Raw genomic sequence first — 7,069 nt, 5'->3', positions numbered from 1 at the left:
CTCGATGACGCAACAATACGTTTGTTGGTGTGCTGATAGTGAACAAGAATTCAACAGACTTGAGGAGAAATTGACTTTTACTCCTATACTGACACATTCAACTATGGCGGATATACTTATTTTAGATATAGATGGCAATCATTCTAGAATGGGAGCAATTTTGTCACAAGTTCAACACGAAAAAGAACAATTATTATCATTAAAGTTAATAAATAAATTATATATTATGAAAATCCCAACATTTCATACCAAAAAAGATTAGACGATCGGCACTAATACAAAAATTAACTTTATATCTTGATAAAACAAGGATAAACAATTTCACATTGTAACTATAAAAGTTGACAATATCGTTGCTTTAATCTATGCTTCAAAATCACAACCATGATTATAAGAGTCAGATACGCAAATTGATTTAAATTAAAACGTTTTACCACTACTTAGAATGCTCGTCCTAATGGTGTCTGTGATTTTGCATTTTGTAAGTGCTGTGCTCTATCAAATCAGATATTATGTGTTAAAGAAAATACAAGCTTGGGGAATAATATATTTTCCGAATTGCTAGTCAGCTTTTATTAGTTATGTTTAACGAAAGAGGGCACTATGATTTGTTTATCGTAGATTATATCGTTGTTATCGGAGAAAGCTTTTCTGTCTTTTAGGTTAGTTTTCATAATATATTATTATATATATATATATATTATATAGATAAATAAAAAGTAAGTAGAATAAGTTATAATACAACATAACTTGTTACTTTTAGGCCTTTTGGATGTTGAACTTTGTGTGTGAGCGCACCATATGAATATTTCATCTGTGAAAATAAGAGGATAAAACAAAATCAATAATAATATTTCAAGACAAAAGACCAAAACAGTGCAGAGTTAAGTTGCATATCAACACTAACATTTCAAGATATTCTTTAACTTTAATAGTTCAAGTCATATCTTTGGCTCTACTAAATTGTAGTTTTTATATTACACATTGAATTCACTACATAGTACAGTACAGGGATAAATGCTGTAAGTTTAAGAAGTTTAAATTGACAAATAGGTTGGAGGACAAAACTATATGAAAGCTATGTATGTGGTAAAAAATGAATTGGGAAATTCAAAAGTCCTTATAAGGAAAAGCTTGCTGATAATTTTAAAATTATAAGCAAAGGTAAAAATTGAAGGTAAGCAGAACATTTAATTGAGGGTTGGTCCCTTGAAGGATGCTAATAGAAAAGTTTTAGTTGAAGACTATGAGATGGCTGAGCTTTTAAATATTTTATTATCTTCTGTTTTTACAAGAGAAGGTGATTGCAATATTCTTGACCCTGAACATTCTATGAGAAATATTGGAATTGACATAAATCATGTTGATATTCCGTTGGTGGTAAGTAGATAGATTGAAAATAAGTAGAACACTCTGACAGAAAAGGTTTTCTCTGGGATCTTAATGAACAACAAATATCAGACATGCAAGCCTCTTTTTCATGTTTGGTAGGTAGGCCCCTGTGGATTGGAGAGTTACTAACATTACTATATTTTTAAAAGAGGGTGATAATACATGCTCTGAAAATTATACATCAGTCAGTATTACTTCTATAGTGAGAAAAATTCTTAGGATATTGTTAAAAGAAGCTTTACAAAATCATTTACTGAAATATGATATATAAAAAAGAGCCAGCACAGGTTCACATTAAGGAAATCTTGCCATACCAATCTGTTAATTTGTTTTTTAAAAGATGTTTGTTATTAGTAAGTTAAAAGCATTGCTAATAGGTCTAGTAGTAATTGATTTAATTACAATGAGCAGGTTCTATTAAGTAATAGATTTCAGCTTTTAGCTTAAGCAGATGATGAACTAGAGGAGGGAAGAACAACAAAAGGGACAGATAGAAATGGGAATGAAAAACATGTGGAGGTTATTTTTATAGGAGGTTCTTTAGTACAACACACAAATAGGATAGTCTGTGGGGTAAATAGGGAGAAAATAATTAGATTATGCTATCCAGGGAGTAGGGGTGGAGGATATAACCATCAAAGCAGGTGGTATAGTAAAGGGTGCTAGCAGTGATGCAGTTTTTTGTAGTGAACATAGGAGGTTAATGATGTAGGAAAAGGTAGGTCAGAGGAACTTACTGTTAACTACAAGGCATTAATAAAGGTATTCAAAGAAATGTGTCATAATGACTTAATTTTGTCAGAGATACTGCCATGACTTGAGGGTGGGGATGAAATTTTAAGTAGATTACTTGGACTAAATGCAAAGCTTGAGTAGATATGTAAGGATGTGCCAGTTGGCTATTTTAATTTGTTGGATCAGTTCAGTGGGGAAAGGGATTTTTTTTTTATGAATGGTTTACATGTAAGTAATGACAGCTATTTCTACTCTAAAGGTAACTTTAAAGTAAGACCAGACAGAATAATGAATAAAAAAATATGATATAAAGAGAGTATAGCCTAGGTAGTTTTAATGGAAGGATAAACTGTTATAATTGTAATGCTAAAAGTATTAGAATTGAAATAGATTACCTTAGAACACTGGTTGGAACAGAGTATTTTGATATAATGGGAACAACTGAAACCTGGTTAAATGTAGACAGTTTTGATGATGGGTTCTTTAATAGGGATAGAATACTAAAAAAGAGGGAGAGAAGTAGCTATATATATGTAGAATGTGAGCTACAGTATGTTCAAGTTGAGGATATCAAAGCTAATAGCAGTGAGGTCGAATTCATTTGGGTTTCTGTTAGTGGTTATAAGGGGAGAAGGCTTTTAATTGGAACTTGTTAGAGACCACCAGGTGAAATTGATGAAATTAATGAGAGACTCTACAGTGAGATAACGAATTTAACTGTTAATGAAGTTATAATTATGGGAGATTTTACTTTCAGACATATAGATTTGAATGTAATAGAGTCAAATCATGAGAGAGACAGGTATTTAGAAACTGTGCAGGATGGAGATTAGAGAACATTTGGGTAAAAGTGATCATTGCTTAATTAGATTTGATGTTTTGCTGCAAATGGAGGTAAGGAGTAATGAGATTTTAGTTCAAAAAACAAAATTATATGATGAGGATTGGGCAACTTAATCAACTGGAGATTCTGATCAAATGTAGAAAAATATTGAAAATATTAAGTATTTAGATAAGAAAAAAAAAGGGTGGCTACAAGTAAAAGAAAACAGGTCAGCTTCCAAAGAATATAAGGGATAAAATTAAAGAAAAACATTATAAATATAAGAAGTTTAAATTGACTGCAATAACTGGATAGGTGGATGATTACAGGAGATCAAGAGAGTTGGTCAAATGGGAAATTAGGAAATCAATAAAGTATATGAGAAAAGTCATCTTAATGTAATCTTCAAGTAATGTAAAAGTTAATTGTGAGGATTTCTTCAAATATATTAAGAACAAGCAAATTGTTAGGATGGGGGCAAGGCCTTTGAGGAATAAAATAAGAAGAATAATATCTGATGATTATGGGACAGATTGTTAATTAATTTCTAATTTTTCTTCAATTTTACTAATTAAGATTCAAGCAATATTCCTCATCCTGAAAAACTAGATAGAAACAAGATTGAATGAGATGATTGCATTAATACAGAGCTTGTTAAGAAAGTTAAGAAAAAATTGGGAAGTATAAATCTTAGTATAATGGATGTAGCATGTGTATATATATGTATCTATCTATGAATGTGACTGAAATGATAAATACAATATGGTACCATCTATTGAATGGCACCACAAACAAAAGTCTATAAAAAAAATTTGAACTGCACTGGTACATGATGACATCATCATGCAAAAATAGCCCTCACCAATAGGAGGGCAACACAACCTCCATGCACAGTAACTCCTTGTACTTGAGATAACTTTATTCTTTTCCTCAGCACTGTCTAAAACTAACAGGGTTTGTACTTTTTTATTCAATTATATGAGATTTGCATTAGTTTACAAAAACTTAATATTCGTTCTAGTTTCATTTCATCTTCAATTGACTTTAATCCCGTTTAGTTTTGGGTTTGGTTGCTCAGGTATATTCTATTAGCCATGAATTTTCACACTTGTATGTCTGTTTGTGACAACATCCTTAAAGGGTGAGCATGTTTGGTGATGGAGATTCAAACTCACTATCTGCAGCTTGCAAGTCAAGTACCCTAACCACTAGCCCACCCCAGGCCATTCATTCTAGTTTCACTGATTTCTTTTCTTCTTGAAGAAAGCCAAACATTTTTTTTCTCCCTACCCATTATAACTTCTCCAGTGATGGTAATTTATGATTCATCCCATGATCGGGACAATATTCCTAATATTGGACCTGAGTCTTTGTGTCTTGTTGTGTGTGGTAGACATGACTGCCATTGTTCCAGGTGTTGTAGGTACCTTCATACACAATGGGCCTCCTTCTCCCATCTGTTTGGCCAACTTTCCTTCACCCCAATCTCAACATAATCAGGATGATGATGACTTGACTTGGCATGTTCCTCAAAGTTTACTCTAGACATGGCTTTATTTATGTAGGAATATCCTCCTTCTTCTATTCTCTTCCTTAACATTATTTCACATGTTTGTTCTTTTCATTTTTTTTCCCATTTGTTTCTTCTTATTTACCTGAATTTTGGGTCTTTGCAGTTTCGTTTTTTGATCAACATTACAGAAACAAACTCTTTCTTCATGGTTCAGACATCTTAATTAAGAAACCATTCTAGTATTTTCCTTTGCTTTAGCATTTTCAGCAAATCAGTACCCTTAGAACAATAAAGAGATCAAGAAGCATTGGTAATGTAATATATAAAGAAAAAGCAAATTGCCTTTTTGTTTTTAAGCTCTAGTTTTTTATTAATAAATTCTAGAACTTTTTCCCATCAGCATTGTTTGACTGAAATCTATATTGTATTAGTAATTGCACTTAAACCATTATCTTTCAATATTACATCAGTGTTCTTTCATGTTATAGATAATTTTTTTTAAACTTCTATACTCTAAACACACTTCTTTGGAGGGAAATAGTTTCCACATATCTGCTCACTAAGACTACATGGCTCCTTTTCATTATACAAATAATAATTCTGATATGGTACTTCCCTCCTCTTACAAGATTAGCTATTCTCATTCAATACTGCCTTCTATATGCCACAAGCCTTCCACTCCCCTGTTGGTATCAAATGATTCCAACATGTCTCTCATGTAAATCATCACGTGTCACTTCTTCACCAATAGAAGCATGACATATTCATGTGATGCATGTGATTCCCTCCATACGCCTCTACCAAACTAACACTTCTCATTTGACAGCCCTTTTGCTTGGATGTGTTCTTTGTTTGTTTCAAGTTTCATGTTTGTCTTTAGTATACTCATAAAGTGGTTTCATTTATATTACTTTCACATTTCTTCAGATTGTTTCTTCACTTTAATTTAAACCCAGTTTAATGCAGTGGCATTGTTATTTATACTTTTGATTTTTGGTTGACTCTTCTTACTTGTGAATTCTGAAGTTCATGTTACCGCTTCAGGTGTCACATCTGCTACTAGTGCTATATCACAGACCTCAGGTGTGGGCAACTTGGCAGGGGATTTATCAGCATTTATTCACCAGTAGATTGAATATTACGTGGGTTAACCTCTATCTCTGGACCTTGCCCCACTTCCTCCTGAACGTGCTGAGCCTGTTCAGGTAGAGAAGGACTTGGATCGCCTATTTCCATCTCCTGATTTTGCTGTGCCTTCCCATGCCCCACCTGAGGAGTCAATTTGGCCTACTATAGTCTTTTTGGATTCATTTCTCAGGTATGTGATGTTTTATCTCTTGCCCTTATTTCACATGAACTGCATCCTTCCTTTCTACATAACAATTTATCCCATCCCTCTTTGGTTTTCCCCTCTCCATGGATATTTGGAGACATAATGACTATTTTGCTTCACAATTAAGTGATGGGATTAGCATGTTTTGCCCCTCTTGGGCTTCGGATCAGTTCGCCCTTGCATATCATCATGCAGACTGTCCTTTTTTAGACCAACAGTAGTTAGGTTCTGTTATGCCTGTTTGAGATGTAGCCCCCAAATTTCTGGTAAGTCTGACCCATGCCAAATTTTCCTGCCTTCGTCTTACCCTCACAACTCTTTTACGGTATCTCTCTCCCATCCATCTCCTCTCTGAGCCTCTCCACCAAAATACTGAGGGGTTTTGGGGGGAAATCCTCTCCCTTCTTTCCTCCACATTGGCTCATTTGACTTCTTTGGCTCTGGCTTTGCATATGTGCTTTCTCTGTTGTTGATTCCTTCTAGGTTGTGATGCAATGTTAACTCGTGTCAGTTCACCATTATCTTTTCTTCAGGATTCATGTATGTCCCCATTTCATTGGGTTCTTCAAGTTTTATTGGAAGGATTCGTGATCCCGTTTCTTTCCCCACCTCTCATGTCTCCTATATCCATTTCCTTCCATCCACCTCGGGATCCAATGAACAGATGGTGTCTGTCTGAGGCAGTTCAGGACCTAATATCTCTGCAGGCCATCAAACCTGTTCTACATCCTTCACCAGGTTTTCTTCCAGACTCTTTGTTGTTCCAAAGAAAACCAGGGACTGGAGGCCTGTCATCGATTTTTCCCTCCTCATTTGATTAGTTTCACTGCCCCAGTTTATCATTGAGTTATTTCTAACCATGTCAGGTGGTCAGAGATTTTGCTCACCATCTTCATGCTCTGGGGCTATGATTCCGCCATTACATAGATGACTGGCTTCTTCTGGCTCATTGCGAACTAGAGTCAGCCAGCCATACTCGTCAGCTCCTTCAAGTGGCTGCTCAGGTGGGCTGGTTAATCGAATTGGGGATGTATGTGATATCCAATATCTTGTCAACTTGGGTATCTTTCTTGACACTCATATCAGTCAAGCTCAACCTTCTCCCCTATGACTTCATTCCTTGGAATTGTTAGTTTGCCATGCTCTTTCAGCTTCCTCACTTTCTGCTCTCGAGGTTCTATCGTTTTTGGGTTGTGGTTCTCAATGATGTCACTGGTCCCCCTCAGTTGTGCACATATGTGATCCCTTCAGTGAGCTCTTCATGATCAATGGA

At 34.8% G+C, this 7,069-nt stretch overlaps 1 protein-coding gene across 2 annotated transcripts in view; it reads left to right on the top strand.

The window, feature by feature from the left end:
- Positions 1–619: 619 nt before the first annotated feature.
- LOC106463872 (72 kDa inositol polyphosphate 5-phosphatase-like) overlaps positions 620–7,069 on the top strand; it is a 64,645-nt gene continuing 58,195 nt past the window's right edge. For both annotated transcript variants that reach the window (XR_002611601.1, XM_022391502.1), the window contains exon 1: positions 620–662. The gene's annotated coding sequence lies outside the window, so the exon portion shown is untranslated. The remainder of the gene's footprint in view (positions 663–7,069) is intronic.

The sequence above is a fragment of the Limulus polyphemus genome, unplaced genomic scaffold, assembly GCF_000517525.1.
Source record: "Limulus polyphemus unplaced genomic scaffold, Limulus_polyphemus-2.1.2 Scaffold1508, whole genome shotgun sequence".
NCBI lineage: Eukaryota > Metazoa > Arthropoda > Merostomata > Xiphosura > Limulidae > Limulus > Limulus polyphemus.
Note: the sequence above shows the minus strand (reverse complement) of the source record. Positions and strands in the feature narration are given on the sequence as shown.